A 14,889-nucleotide genomic window follows, 5' to 3' on the forward strand; every position below is an offset into this window, starting at 1 on the left:
TTGGTGTGAAATATTTCCGTCTGTAGAAATGTAGTTGTAAATCAACTGACAAGTTGTAAACAAGCTTCCATCAGTGCAGCTTATGCACTTTTCTATTTTGTTATTTTGGCACTATAGATTGTAATTTTGAGCTCATGCAAATAATTTTTTGTTTTGTTTTTGTAACTTGCTGCCTCTCTTATCAACTTTCTACTCTGTTAAAGTATATGTGCATTTGATTATTCATGCATATAAGTCTGATGTTCCACCAGATAGCCTTGTGGCTGCTTGGTTTTATAAGCCGGTTGTTTTCGGGTTTGTAATAACAGTGGACATCCATGGGATCCACTGGACACCTCCTGGTATAGAGAAAGGGTATAGAGCCATAGCCTGTAGTTCCCCCGTCTGCTGTGTGTGTGTGTACTCAACGTGACATTAGTCTTTGTTGAGGATAAGTCTAGTGAAAATCTATTCACTGAAGAATGGCGTGACCTCAGTGTAAACGAGGAGAGGGAGGGCAATATTGGAATTGACAAGCAAAAAGTGTTAAGGAGTGGGAGAAAGAAAAGAGTGCTGAGAAACAAACACATGGAGCAGATGAGTGGAAGACATGCTTGAGGAGAATGTGATGTAAGGAGGATAACAATGATTAGATGGAGTTGGGATGAAGGCCAGGGAAGGCAGCAGATGACAGGAGGGGAGAACATGATGCATATGTGCAACTTTCTCTGGATTCACCCACATTCAGTCCTCAGAGACCAGGCCCTGATTGAAGGCCTTGTAAACAGAAACACATTGCCATACTAAAAGAACGTCTTCATCAACTTCTTCTTCATTTTATTTAAATGTTTATCCTACTTTTTCTTTTATTTTAACAACTGCCACAAAAGAGGAATTCTTCTATTCTTCTGTTGTCCCTGCTTTTTTTTTTTTTAGTGTGTTTACCAGTTTTCAAGTTTCACAAAGACTCCTGCTTCCTACTTTATAGAGCTTAAAAAGCAGGCACATGCCAACTGGCTACTTTTTAAGTCCTGTTCTAATCGTTAGTTTTGTCCCTGAGGTTTGTCGAAGTAATTAATCCTATTAGAGCTCAGCTGTCACTCCATTAGCATCTGTCAGCTGTGAGGTCATGCTGTAGGATGATGGTATTTCAGGTTTTTTCCAGGAGTGCACCATACTGAAATTTTGCTAGTAGCTAATATGCATTTCCAACTAATGCCTAATGTTAAAACATGCACATATTTAAGCACTAATGTTGAGCCCACTCTGATGCTGATTGCATAGTTTGGTGGGAGAATGCATTAATTGGGTTATCTGTGTGTGCATGAGCATTTGTTTAACTTTATTTTGTTGTACAGTGAAATTTTTGCAATTGAAAAGGCTATAAACCAAGTGAATAGGAACACATCTTTCCTGTCGTCACCTCTTTCTCCCACTGTCCGACATCATCTGTTAGTCCCATCTGCTTTGGGCCACAACTGTCTAATGAATGACAGACAGCTGACACGGTGCCGTCTCCAAAACATTTAGTTTCTCTCCTTCTTCTTGCCTTTTCTGTCTCCTTTTCTGCCGGGGCAGTTAGTAACACAGTGAATTGCAGAAGTTCAGCCCCCTTCTCCTTTCTCCTTGCCTGTGAGCTGCTGTTTGCTTTGCTGTGGTTTATTGACTTGGTTTTGTTGTGCAGCAGGACAATCGGGTGGTTTGGTCAGAGCAGGCTGCTGAATAGCGTTCCTGGAGCCGTACAAAGCGTCCTCCTCTCTGCTTCATTGATGTGTTGATGCAACTGAACTGGCTTCCCATTGAGTTTGTGCTGTACACTGGTAGACAGATGCCCATAGATGCTCAGAGTTGAAAAGAACTTTTATTCTGTTTTAGAGCTGTAGTTTCTCACACATTCACAGTCTCTTTGCTACAGAGACAGTGTACGATATAGCTGCAGAAAAACCCATGTTTAAGTGAAAAGAAGATCACAGTCCTGTTAATGAAGTTCTTTCTTTCTTCTTCATGAGTTAGGCGTGAAGTACGGTCAAAAGTAGTCTTTTCTTTCAGTGTCTGCATGTTCATATGTACATTTTTTTTAACTATTAAATTATTTGTCTATTCATTGAGGCCTTGTATGTGTAGAGGTCATTATAAACATGTTTTATCTACAGCTTCACAGACCTGACCTATTACACATTCAGACATCTGTTACTATGTGCTTGTTACATCGGACTCCGTCACCGCCCCCATCTCACTTTCTTAGAAGTGTCAATCCCTCTCAGTTATTTATTCCAACAGGATCAGTCAGATATGTATGACCTGGCTTGCTTGCATACACATACAGCACTTTCTGCTCACAGAGACAGTCAGCTTCCATGCACTAAGTTAATACATGAGGGCCATCATCAAAAAATGGTGTGCGAATGTGCAGCTGTTTATATTTTAGAGCATCAGAAATCATCGTTTTTGGAAGCTCTTTGGAGTCTCTGGATTCTTATCGGTGTTGCTGAACATGGCTGCTTTGACCATGCTGTTCCGTTTAAACTACATGGGATTTCTAAGGGACAGGAAAGGTCGACTTACAGCAGAACCAGCTAACAAAACTGGTAGGTAGTACCACAAGGGCTGTAGTGGAAGTGCTAAACTTTTAAATGTACACACTTGTATTCATTTGGGGGTTTTTGTAAATGTCGAAGCATGTTGACAGTTTTAGTATCTGGCTCTTGACCTTCTTTGCCCTTTCTTTTCAGCAAGGTATCTCAAACAAATTTTAGAGCTCATGTTCACAATTTGCCAAAAAGTGAATTCCTTTTTTTTTGTAGAGTCAACAAAGAAGCTTGATTTCTTTTTGCTGTGTGCACTGTGAATGAGCTCTTTGTTAGCTTCCAATTGAGTGACTGTTTGAATGGATGTACAGTGGATACACAAGAGTATTTGACTCCAGTTTGTTCACATAAAAGGGGGTAAATGTAATTGTGCACAGTTAAAAATCTTTCAGTGTTTTTGAGGTTTATTGACGTCAGAACATGATACAAAGGGTCGAATATAAAAGCTTTTCACATGATTAGAAATGAATAAATGGATTATTAGCTTCAATAAATGGGTTGTTTGATATTAAGTTTGCACCCTGCTCCCTCATTTAGAAAAAAAAAGAAAAAAAAAATCTCAAAATACATTTCCAGATGGTGAAAATTTATCACTCAAGATACTTTCAGTACTTCAAAATGTTGAGTAAAAAGATTTGAAAAGTTGAAAAGTACATAAATGGCTGACTGCAAAAGCTCACACTTGCCAGCGTAGTCAGAGTATTAGTCAGCGAGAAGATTACAACCAATTATTATTAAAGCCTATTTTACCCACAAATCCACCAGCGACAACTGTTTGGCAGGCTTAACTTTTTTCCCATGTGAGTGGATGGCTGGGCACACAGGGAGCGTCTGAGAAACCGTTAAATGCAAAGCAACACTTGTTACTAAATCTTGTTTTGGGGCGGAGTTTGTGACTTGGGGGAGACAGTAAAGAAAAGCCGGTTGGTGAAGGCAAACAAGGAGCTGGCAGAGCCTTTGGCCTTCTGCAGCTCAGTGGGTGGTAGGGCGTTCACCAATATATGGCACTGCTGTTGTTCACTTGCCTTATTGCCAAACAACAATGGTGCGGTCAGAAAGCTTAGAACTGGTTTAGCGAAAAAGTGCCATAAACCTGGGTAGGTTGTAGCTATTTGGACCAGTTTGTTGCTGGTTTTAGTTCACAATGGCAGTGCTGGATAACCACAGCTGGCAGTACGCCCAGGCTGGGAAAAGCCTGATCAGACTATCAGGTAGGGTATTTTGTCTTTGTCATCCACAAACCCAGACTATTTTTTATACAAGGAGTGAGGAGGCAGGCTCACCGTAGTGCCATGAGGTCAGGAATATGATTGTACTGATAACACTAGAGGAAGAAACATTTAAGTAAATTCTTGTAAATCTGATTTTTTAAAACATTTTTTTTCATTGTGAATTTTGTCTCTCACTTTAGAGTTGTGTTTGATTTCGTTGTCATGCTTCTTTGTCTGTGATAATTCATGCAAACCTATGTTGTACCATTTTGCTGTGTCATCTCAACATCTGGAATATCAGACTATTATAAATGGCTATAAACTACTGCTGTTATCACTTGTATTACTGTATATCGTGTTGGAGGCCATTTGTTTTTGTCTTACTTACTTTCTTTAATATGCATTAAATAGATAATTGTCATAATTGCATGTTTAATAGAAAAGGAGCAATGAACATTAAAATGAGCTGCAGTTCCTCAGTATAGTATGTGAGAATGATATGCTATTATTGTTCAGCTCCTTGTACGATAGCATGTTTCCTACCTTCTTTGAAGTAAAGTTAACTGAACTGTACCTATTTCCATTTTGGAGCCCTTTTTCAGTTTTATTGATAGTCTAACAGGAAATCAAGCTTTATATTCTAGCTGTTATATAATTAGACTCACTGCCTCTTTCAGAGAGGAAACAGAGAAGTGAATCATTTGATGACTAAATAGTTAGACTTCTGTAATTTCTATAACAAAATGTACTATTCAGAACTTTAGACTTTAACAAAACAAAGGCCTTTGTGTACAAAGCCTGATAAGTGCAGCTGGAGCTAAATGATGAATGAAGAAATAATTCATTACTGTTGTGAAGATCATTAGTGTATTTTGAGGATTTGTCAGTGAGGCTCTCTGTGGAAAATTTAGTGGTATTGTGCAAAATCTTGGTTGTTTTTTGTCAGATAATACTTTTTTTATTATTATTATTCTCTTTATTTATATTTATGTTTTGATTAGATTCAGAGACTATCTATTCCTCCTACTGTACTGTAAAGATTAAATAAATATTCAATGTTCAGATCCCAGTTAAAACCCACTGAGTTCTTTGTGGTTGTCTATTATGAGGCTTCTGCCTGTGTGTACATTGTTGTTTTTATACACTTTGCAGCCCCCTTTATGCAGAAGATGCCCTATTTCACTTCTGCATATGGGTTATTCTGAGCAGCTTGTGTTGTGTTGTATAGACACAATACCTATATAGATAACTCAGCCTATAAATAGATTAAAAGTAGAGGGATACTGTACACTCTGTGTTTACTGAACACTAAAGGTGCACTCTGAATCGCAGCATTATGCTTGAACAGTTCGTACTCCTGCACAGCTTTGACCTGCTAGCCAAAAGATGCTGCTGTGACAGTGACCAGGACAGCTGGCCTCAGTCTTAAGCACAGGTGGGACCTAGATGTGCCTGTTTAGGAAGGTAAGCAAGAAAGCAAGTGTAACATTTAGTTTTAGCCCCCAAAAGCTCCAATTTTCATAACAATATATTTTTTATTTCCCCACTTGCTTTAATGCAAAACTTGTTCCCTGCAGTGGTAATGAATGCAGGTGTCTGAGGAGTTGTTCTGCCCCGAGGCGATTAGAAGAAACTGCTGTTTGTCATAAGGAGTGCGCTGCAGAATGAAATCACAACTTGGCCTGCAGAGGGAGAATTTATAAATCCCCTGACATTTATAAGTTTACAATTATGCCAAGCTCTGGGACAAAACCTAAAGCCAGGGGTCCAGGTTACGCTTTCTGCAATAACGTCAAACATTTGATCATTCCAGTAAGTTTACCTGGTAAAGATGAACTTTTTGTCCTCATACACTAAGAGGACCTCTTCACTTTTATAGGAAGATCGATAGCAAAGTTCTTTTCTAGTCCCTGTGAAAGACCAACTGTCAGTGCACAATGCTGCCATTGTGTCCAGATAGATGCTGCCCAGAGAAATGAAAACACTGGCTAGCCCATCAAATTTTACTGCAGAGGTTCAAAACTTTAATACTCCATTTACATACCAGCCTTGCAGTTGTTTCATTTTAATCCCACCCTCAGGAGAGATTGTTTTGGCACTCCTATTGTATAAAAGTTAGGAGATACAGCATGGAACTGATAATAACGTGTTGATTTAAATATCACCTCATAAAACCAGTTTACAATTAGATTTGACTGACAAAGCAATAAGAGGATACTCAGAGAGAAAGCAAATAATAGAAAGCTCAATATTTGAACCAATTTAAGCGAGCCAAAATTAAGGTTGAGTTTTAATCAGATTAAAAGTGCCAAATGTCAGTATTAACACACTTTAAAGAAACCTAAAAAAGACATCAAATTCAATGTACTCTGTCAAAAAAGTGGGGCCTCAATTAGCTGTGCTTTAAAAGTAAAATCATTAAAATAAATTCTGAACTGCTCGGTGAGCCACATTAACAAAGTATGGAGATAGTTGGGGGTGAGGGAGGAACTTCCGCTTAAGCCAGACAGCAAAGCACAGACAGAATAAGTGCAATGACTTTTTCTAGGTCAGAGCATAAATTAGTGTAATTCAAAGTTTTTCTCATTCACTTTTCTAACTGACGATGATCAGTTGAAAAAAGACAAATGCATCCACTCCAAAGGTCTGTTTCAGATTAATATGGTGAAAGGAACAAGATATTTTCTCATTTATTTTAGTTTTTCTTTTCTTTTTTATCTTTTGCTCAGAAAGGGGAAAGTTTGAGACTTGCCCCCCTCAAAAAAAAGTACTGGCAAATGATATCGGGGGTTGCTGTTAGTGAAGCTTAGAGGAAGTTTAAGAACGTCAGTAGTGAATAGAGTCGGCAGAAGGAGGGTGGAATGGAGATGAAAACACAAGAAAAAAAGAGAAGGGATTTGTAAACTGTACACATAACTGAGGCTGTTATCCATGCTCAGTGATGTGTGAAGGGAATATTGAAACAGATGTAGCATCATGATTAAAACTTGTGAAATACTTTCTATATCTCAAGGTGTATGCTAAGCCTAACCCAATTACAACTCTAAAAACACATTCAGACTGTCAGTTATTTTGCTGTGTCATCATAGAGCTGTGCTCAGATGTTCGCAGATGTTCATCGTACATTATTCCATCCTTTGACTACAACCCTCTCTGGTTTCACAGACGACTCAGTAGAGTAACCTTCCTATTCGCCAGCTTAAAGGTTTCTGATCACTTACACTCTTAGCCCAGATGTTGTTTGAGTATAATAGTGTCTCATTACTAAAACAAGTTGTTTCTAACAGTTTTCAGCATTGTGCAGTGTAATAATAATGATTAGAAAAAAAAACTGGACGTGTTATGTTTCTGTCAGAGGGGCGGGGCTACTTTCAAAACTCAAGATCTCTGAACCACAAAGTTTCATGGGAGATGCATATTCAGCAGAAATTTAAGCTTTTGTAATTGTTGTGATTGTTATGTGATTTACTTCCTGTGTTATGTTTACAATTAGACAATGTTGGTGACCCTAACCCACCACCACAACTTTTATATATTGCGTCAGGGGTAAAGTGGGGATGGTTACCTGTAGAACTGCAGTTTCAGCATTTGTTTAAGGCAACAGGTTCCCACGCAAATTTCTAGTAAACTCAACTAATCTGGGATTAGAGTGTATGTTTGCACTCTATTGTTTTACTCTATGGTTTAGATATGATCTACAGTGCTGTTCTGCTCTTCTCTGGATGATGGCTTATTCTTTCAGAGGGCCGCTAATCTGCAGGATATATGTAGATGGAGACATGCTTATTTTATTCTGTCATGCCTCAGGTTTTGTTGTGTTGCCTCGCAGCTGTTGTGTGTCAATACAGAATTATAAGTATGTATCAGATGGTAGTCAAGGGCTGTATTTAGGCAATTTGTCTTGTTTGTTGCTCCATTTGTATTAATGTTCTACAACATAATTTTGGTTTGAGTTGTGATTATGGCTGGTGGGTAAGTGATAAGTTGATAAAAACACTGGCTGATTACCAGAAAATTAATTAGTTTTAACTCAAGAAAAAAAAAAAGAAGCTGAACATTCACTTGTTTTAGCTTATCAGATGTGGGGATTTGCTGCTCTTCTGTTTTAAGCAAGTACCTCTTGTTTTGACAATCTATACACAACCTAATAATAAAACATGGACTTAGAAATTAAGTACATTGTTTTATCTGAAGGTGCCACACTACAGACTACCCATTGAACATCTAAGAACAGTGTGAGAGCCGTACCATGAAGTTGTTTTTTGTTTCTGCCCTTTTCATTTGTTATGACTTATTCATGGTCTTTTTTGCTGTGCAGAGGGGTTAAGTCCAGGTCGAGGGGTTGTGGTGAGAGCAAAGTGTTATTTTTGCTGTAAGCCACACTGTAACAACAACAATATGAGAAATGTGATGAAAGTTGAGCTCGCCACAGTCCCCAGGCCCCCTGCCAGCCCCGGATGAAGGTCACAGAGCTGAAGTGGAGTGGAGCAGAGGCAGCTAGGATTGGTTTTGTCTGTGAGAAAGGAAGCGAAAGACGGTTAGATTTGTGTGTGAGAGAGTGTAAAAGAGAGGAAAATAAATAAATGAGACAGTTCTACAGTCAGACAGAAGGAAAATGGATAGAAGGAGAAAAGTAGAGCTCTCCTTTGTCTTTCCACCCTCTTGCACTGGTACAAAACACACTTGTTGCTGCTATTGTCTGTGTTTTCACTGTGCCGCCCTGCTTATAATACCCTGTCAAATCAAACAAGCCTAAACATTCATACTGCCCATAGCATTCTGGGGCATGGCAGCTCAATAACCCCACGTACATGGGAGGATAAACAATAATTGTCTTTATGTGGTGGAAAAATCTTGAATCTGGACTGTGTGTTTGCAGTTGTGGCTAAAAGAGTTAAAAGACGTTATGTATTTGTACACCTCCAGTGTAAAATAGTTTAAGAATCAAATTGTTAAATCTATATTCAGTTGTTTGGTAAGCAGTACATTTTTTATATCACCTACATTGGCTCAAAAACACTAAAGATCCAAACATAAACTTTCACAAAATGCCACAAACAGAATGCTGGTCGGCGTCACACTGTGAACGCTGACTGTAGAAAATGTTGTTGTCTCAGTATTACACGTGCTATTCTGAGTGTATAAATGAGTTCACACTGACAAGTATAGCTAGATGAAGTGTATTGGGCCCAATACCAATCTCCTTGACAGATTTAACTCATGTTACAGCTACAGTGCTTACATGTCTTTGTTAATGTCACCTTAAAATGCTATGAAAGGAACGAATGGGACATCCTATTGTCATAGAAACATCACTTGGCATTAATGCATTGCCATGGAAGATGAAACTACGCATTCACACTTGTGGCAATATGCTAGAAGTTGGGAAAACCATGAACATAATAAATTCTTTGTGATCCAAAAAGCAAACAGCTCTACAAAGATGCAATGATGTCCCTAGGGCTGGGATATACTTACTGCAAACACAGCACTTGGACTTTGAAATAGTGAAAATGTCAATCTACCGGTCATGTATTTCTGGTGGGGGCCGTGCTTCAGAATTGGCATACTATCCCACAAGCAGTTCTGACAGTATAATAGTCTCATGGATGTATCCGCTTTGACATTTCCTCTGTTTGTGCTCTCTTCTCCAAAGGCTCCCCATATTCACAGACTGTCCAAGTAGGGACAAACTGAGCCAAACCATGCTGAGCAGTATGACAAATGAGTCCCAGTTTTCCCCTTTTCACACATTCTCAAAAGCAGGTTCTCATACTGGGCCTTGATCCACTGGGGAAGTATGAAAAAAACCATCAGAAATCCATCTAGCCATACATACCAAACGTAATTTCTTATATTTAGCTGTGATAACAATATTTTCTATCAAATATTGTTGAATGATCCATTGCTGTGCGTGCTTACATTATTGATATGAAATCCGTATTGTAAAGACTAAAGTGCATAATCTCTGCATATCACCACAATTATCCTTTATAAGCAGCTGGAATGTGTGTTTTCATGTTTGTGCTGAGATGGTTGGGACATCAGCCAGGGGAATTGTACTGTATTATTTCTGCTGTATTATGTAGCAGACCTGATCTGCTCCACTACACACACAGCCAGCTTGTAATTGGTCTGAGTCTGAGTTTATGAGGTTAGGAACCAGAGGATTGACGTCCTGGCATGGCTCATGATGCCAGGATGCACAGATGCACCATGTTCACTCTAGCCTGTGGCCTAAAGGATTGGAATCAAAAGGGATTGGCTTTGTTGAACTGATGCAGATATGCAGTTGTAGCTCAGCCTGGATTATTAATCAGGCTTACAGTGTTTGTAGGTGAAGAAATTGTTTGTATTTGTCGTGCATGGTCATGATTTGCAATGTGCTGTAATAGCCTGTTTAGATCCATGACTGTCAGATTTTCAACCCTGGAATCAGGAGGGCAGAAGGAAATGGATTGGCATGCCTTCACTACACAGCTATGTCAATTGGCAGATTTAGGGCAGAGTTTGTGGAGTTACAAAGACAAAAAAAAAGGCTAAGCAGAGGGAATCTGTGCCACTATGGCTTGCTCTGGCTCTGTGCTTTCTAATCATGTAGCAACAGGAGCGAAAACACAGCTCTTGTTGCATTAGAGAAACTTTGGGGTGTACATGCACAGCAATATTTTATTGACCTAAATTGATCTAAATTAGACTGTTTATATATGTTTTATATGAATTATTAATAAGATAATCCATTCACATTCCCATTTACATATTAAAAAGTATAATCTTATTCATGGCAACACTACATTGAGAACATTAACTTATTCAAGTTTCTCTGTAGCCAAAGTAATGTTTCTCATTTTTACTGTAGCTATCAGCTGTTATCAGACCCTTTGACACAAGCAACTTAGTGTAGAAAAAGTGACTAAAACAAGTAATACTGTTCTTAAAAAACAAGCCTAAAACTTCATAATAATTGGACCAAGCAACTTTAGAGCATGCAACATTAAGGGGTGTCCCAAGATGCCATTAAAACTCTGGTAGAAAGTAAAGTTGCCACTAAGGTAAATACAGTACATGTCTAAGGCTGGGATGGTTCCCATAGCTTTATTTGGAAATTGCTTACTCCAAATATGGAATTATTTGTGTTAAAGCAATGAGAAAGTGCATTCATTGCAGTCTCTTTTTGAGAAATGGGTAATCAGAATATTGCTGTGAAAGTAAATGATGGCATTTAGAATCCAGCTTACGAAACTCAGCATGGAGCTCTTCATTCCTGCACTCAGAACAGACACTGTTTTTTTCTTTTAAAATAGAGAGTGAGCTACAATTTTGTGTCCTCACATGTGTTTTCCGCATTCATCCTATAAATGACACTATTCTTAAACAGAACTGTTAATATACAAAGTTAGTGTAAAATTAAGCAAACAGCAACATGTGATTGAACTGTGTCTAAGTAACATTGGTAAAAGATACTTACGTTTTATTTTTCTCTGATGTTCTCCTTTCTTTCCAACCTATATATCCAGAGGGAATCTAAGTTACCATGTTTCAAATAGTACCATGTTTCTATGAGGTGCACACCTTTCAGGCAGTTGTGTATCACGCATTGTGTGCTACGTAGAAACAGCGATGGTAAATTTGCATCAGACTTTTGTGTTTGTATGTGCGCTTTCCCCCTGCATACATGTGTTTCACATTAAAGACAGAAAGGCACATATGACTTGTGTTTGCATGGTCTCCATCCTGACATATGTGCAGTTGTTTCTTTGTCATGCACTCATCTTGTATTTCTTAAATCTGTGTAGACTTAAGGCCAGAGGTTTTACAAGGAGCACTGCTTATTGTTCTCATTTGCTGCTTTTAATTGTAAAATTAGGTATGTTTTTTTAAGCTGACTGTAAAAATATTATTTCCTGGATGAACACTATGCGTTTCACCTCATTTGACAGGGCACTGAGTGCACACTGACAGCTAAATGGATTGCTCTCATTATGAGTGTGTTATGAACAAGCAGTCAGTGATTGAAAAGCTTTATTTCATGCTCAGCAGGCTTGTAGATGACGGCTGGTGTGTAGTGAAGAGATGAGGTTGTGTGTGTGTCTGTGTACAAGTGTGTGAAGTAAGAGGTGATGATGGGATTTTATGAATCACTTTGTGTAGGGTGATACTTTTTTCTTTGGTATATTCTGGCTTTTATTGCTGCACATAGAATTGGGAAAGCTTTGTGGTTGTATGTGTAATTGTGACATTGTGTTTTAGAGTGTTGACATCACACGTATTGGACCATCCTACTTGGGAAGCAACATACGTTTAACCAGCAGTTTGTACTTTGTAGCTCTTCATTTTATGGTCATTTAAGACTCTTATGGAATTCTCCAGGCTGCCCGTGCTCCAGCATTAAGATATAAAACTTGTATGACAGCCACATGTGTTTCTCAAGTACCGCTGTGCTCTGCATGAAGCAACGGTGCATGTATGTCCAGCTTTCCGCCAGAATGCTTCTGATGTGGTATTTAAAAAAGGTGCAGAGCAACAGTTTAAGCCAACCTACATCAGTTTAACAGAGGTCAGCACTGGCTGTGTGCCAGGTTCAATGTCTTATATAACCGGCCACAATGAGGAATGTGTCTGGGCACACTTCACAGGAAAAACATGCACACACATGTCCTGACATAGAAAGTGCAAGGGATGTATTGTTACTTTTTTTTTTTTTTTTCCCAATGCATTGTGGTGCTTATTTTTGATGCACACACATACATCTTTTTAACGTTTTCAGTTTTCTTGCCATGTTTTGGGTTTGAACCGTAGAGAGGGACATGGATTGACACACATGTGCAGCAGGTTTTAAAGTCACATAAAGTAGCAGAGGAAGTTAATTTAAAAAAAACATGGAAAGCACTCAGTTATTCAGTTCTTTCATACAGAGAGAATTAAACCATCTTTGCTTCATGATTCCTCGTTTTCCTGCTGGTTGTGACATTTTTAATGTAGGTTACAGCCAATGCAGCTCTTCCTAATTTGAGCTTTTGTGGTCTGGGTGTTCTGCCTACCATTCTGACTGGCTCAATTTAGTATTAGAGAAGCCATTAAAACCAGGAAGAATTATTTAAATGTGTTTTTCTGCTGTCTCCACTGTCTACATTATCATATTCCTTGTATACGGACGTTCGTTCTTTCACCATGTTCTTCTCTATGCTCTTCCACTTGTATCATTATTAGCCCTTTCTAACCCCTGATCTTAGTTTCTGTAAACATTTAAGCATCTTGTTTCTGTTAGAGGTAATAGTAGTGTTAGATTTTACTTAGTTCTGCTGGTGACACAGTGGGAAGTAATAAGCTTACACATGAGATGACATCAGTTTCTCGCCCCATTACTCACCTACACACATGCATACACACAAGACTCTTCACTCTCCTAGATGACCTTGTTAAAATATTCACTCTCTGGTTTTTTTCCTGTTTTGTTGTCTCGCAACCTGGAACTATATTGGATTTTTAAATGCTTACCAGCATGAGAGTACAAAATATCTTTAACCAAAAAGGCATAAAATTGAAAACTTGAACATATATATGTGTTCACTTCCACAAACTTAATACTTTGTAAAATCCAGTAAGTAAGTATTTCTACAAGTTTCTTTGGGAATGCTTTAATAAGTTTGGCATATGCAACTTCTAAGATTTTGGTCTTCTCCTCAAGGCAGAGGTTTTCTAACCCCCTCATGCTGAAAGGGTTCAACAGTTAGATAATACCACAGATTCTTAATCAGATTGATGTATCTAAGTAATTTAAATGGGTCTCTTTAAAACACTCATGTATTGCGTAAGCAGGATACTTGGTCATTGTCCTGCTAAAAGGTGATGTTTCCTCCCAGAATTAAATTCATAATATTTAGCTACATACATGATGATCGCAGGTTGATGAAAGGTGTTGTGGTTTGCATCACACATGATATTTTTCTTGACTGACATACTTGTGGAGCCTCCCTGGTGTGTTTTGGTTAATTCCAAATATCCTTTCTCTCTTTTGTTTTTAATCAGTTATCACTTTCTGGCTATTCTTCCGTAAAGCCTAGCTTTGTAGAGTGTAGGGTTTAAAAGTGATTAAATGGGCAGGCATCCCAATATCTGCTATGGAGCTTTGCAGTTTATTTTGCATTGGTCCACTCCATCCATTGCCAAGTGCTTTTATTTCACATATTATCAAAACGGCATTGCCCCCCCCCCCCCCCCCCCCCCCCCACACACACACACATACCCCCCCCCTCCCCACACACACCCTCTCTTTTTTTTTTTTCCTAATAGCTATGGCATGACAGTTAAAGCTGTCAGCCATAAGTTATGTTGCCTTCCATTTTTTTATTAATATATTGTCAAAAATAATGCATCTTATTATCATTAGCCAACACAAACACAAAAGTTGGAAAAAAATAAGAGAATATTTACCTACAGTGTGAATACTTTCTGTTACATTTGAAAATGTTGCATCAACTGACTTCAGAGCAGTCAGTCATCCCATGAATGTCGTTGTGTGTGTAGCTGCTGCATCGTGTTCCCTGGTATTAACCAGTGTGCCATCTGTTGAGGAGGCAAAGTAAAGGGGCTGAAATCTGAAAAACATAACAACAGACCAGGAAAGACCAAAGTGGAAAATCCTAAATAAACCAGTCTAAGCTAAACAATTAAGGCTGTAACAAGGTACTGTTTAAAAAAGAAAGCTATTTTCTGAACTGTTGGATCTGTTCAGAAGCCACAGAAGACAGATCAATAAAATAAAGGTTTTGTTTGTAATTAACTTGATCTGCAGACAGTGTAATTGCTTCTAAACTAGTGGTAACGGCAGCACACTGCTCAGTCTACCATAATTCATCATGTTTTTCTCCATATCCTCAAAGTGTCTTGCACTTTTGTCCACTGATAACTCCATAATTTAATCCAATGGGATCTGCAAGTACCATATTTATGGGATAAAGTTTTAGTGATTGATGTATAGTGTTGGTATATGGTCTTTTTCCTCTGAAGTGGAGGAATGTGATCATTGCTGTTTTTTGTTGTTGTTGTGTGTTAAATTATGTGAAAATTATCAAGCTGAATTTAAAATAAACTTGGGGTGCAGCTGGTGT

The sequence above is a fragment of the Melanotaenia boesemani genome, chromosome 6 (genome assembly GCF_017639745.1).
Source record: "Melanotaenia boesemani isolate fMelBoe1 chromosome 6, fMelBoe1.pri, whole genome shotgun sequence".
Lineage (NCBI taxonomy): Eukaryota > Metazoa > Chordata > Actinopteri > Atheriniformes > Melanotaeniidae > Melanotaenia > Melanotaenia boesemani.